The 1,730-nt window shown below is 39.0% G+C and overlaps 1 long non-coding RNA gene across 1 annotated transcript; it reads right to left on the bottom strand.

Annotated features, from left to right (window-relative positions):
• Positions 1–533: 533 nt before the first annotated feature.
• On the bottom strand, positions 534–1,730 carry LOC112841829 (uncharacterized). The gene is made up of 3 exons (XR_003213220.1): positions 1,312–1,730; positions 823–988; positions 534–668 (listed from the first exon to the last, which is right to left on the bottom strand). It is a non-coding gene; the product is annotated as an uncharacterized LOC112841829 (long non-coding RNA).

Raw genomic sequence — 1,730 nt, 5'->3', positions numbered from 1 at the left:
GGCTTTCCTAGAAGTGATAGAGGAACTCAAACTCTTCAACCACTTTGCACTACAAATTCACGTGTTTCTGAAGCATAGCATATTTACATGTTTTCAGACAGTTTGGTCATTATCCGGGGAAAATGGTGGTACTATAAACTGGATTTATATGCTCAATATTCCATTAAAAATGTAAATACAAGAATGTTGAAAAAAACAGTCACAGTGGGAATGAACAGGACTTTCAGATGCTTTCGTGGTTTTGTGATTTTGAACGCACCTTCACTGCAAAATAAAATGCATCATACTTCATAAAAAGACAGTGACTAAAGCCTTGAGATTGCCACATTTGCACTGGTCCAGATGGCTACATATCATTTCCAGTGTTTCCACTTTATATTAATGTGCAAAGACCCACTCAAGTGAGCCAGTATCACTGCAAATGGGAACACTTTAATCAAAATGTGGACACAAGTGGTCAAAACCAGACTGTAAACCTTCAAACTCCTGTTGTTTCGTTTGGCTGGTTATGAAGTCACTTTTCAGTGAATGTTTACTTCATGTCATTATTAACTCAGCCAAAGATGTTGGGCTTTCCAGATCTGTTGAACTGCCTTGGCGTGCAGAGACTCCTCCTGCTGCAGGTTAACAAGCCAGGCTGAGATGCCCCAATGAAGAAACTGTACCACCTTCAAAGGAGCCACGTAGGGCCACAGTGGCCACAGGTGAGTTAAAAATTTCCCTTGTTACCATAGCATTTCTGGTAAAAAAAGACTTTATGTGGAAGAAGTTAGAGTGATTAAAAATGTTGACTCTACATAAAATAAAGTTTCAAGTACATACCTGATTAAAACATCCAGCGTCCACAATGGGATCATTCACACAAATTGTCATCAGGCAGGTGACTGACCCAGACTTGCCCTACTTAGAGGATATTGGTGTCCTTTAGCTACCAAAGTCGTTTACTTGTCATTTGTGCTCTTGTGGGCAGAATACAGTTTGGATCTTTCTAATGAAGAAGTGAGGACAGAACAAAGGGTTTATAGAATGAATGTGATGTCAAGCATTTTTAATCATAATAATGCAGCCTTTGTAATCCTTTATGTCTAAGAGTTTGGTTGTGTGTCTCAAGCCAGAAGCAGCCACAAGAGAGAAATTACCCCCGTAGGTATCAGTAAACCAAGAAGCCTCAGGTTTTTAAATATATAATCAAGAAAGAAAATATGGGGCCAAAGGGAGACTGATCACAGAGATACACCAATAAGGAATAATCCACTACTCGTGAATGTTTCCCTCCTTTACTCCCTGTCATTATCTTGCTGACATTCTCACCCTCCAGCCATCTCCTGTGCAGCTTGCTTTCTCTTCATTCATCTTTACCTTCCTTTACAGGACTGATTCAAACAGGCTCCACTGAAGATTTTAAGGGTCAAGGTCTGTTTGGACACTTCTGGTTTGCTCAGCAGGAGATGGTAGAGACTTTAACGGCCTGATTGCCTTTGAAGTCCACAAAATGGCAGCAAGAACCTCTCCAATATGATCAAAGGAGGACAGAGGCAACTAAATTAGAGTAATATGCTTTGAATATTCTCCTTGTTGACTAATGATGTCAAAAAAGTACTTATGATGTGAAATATTACACATTTCTCTTGAGGGAAAATTCTGGAAAACACAATGGTATATTAATATGAATTTTACATTGCCCCAGAAACATTATAATTAAAAAAAAAAAACTCACCAACCAAACAAAC

The sequence above is a fragment of the Oreochromis niloticus genome, linkage group LG12 (assembly GCF_001858045.2).
Source record: "Oreochromis niloticus isolate F11D_XX linkage group LG12, O_niloticus_UMD_NMBU, whole genome shotgun sequence".
NCBI lineage: Eukaryota > Metazoa > Chordata > Actinopteri > Cichliformes > Cichlidae > Oreochromis > Oreochromis niloticus.
Note: the sequence above shows the minus strand (reverse complement) of the source record. Positions and strands in the feature narration are given on the sequence as shown.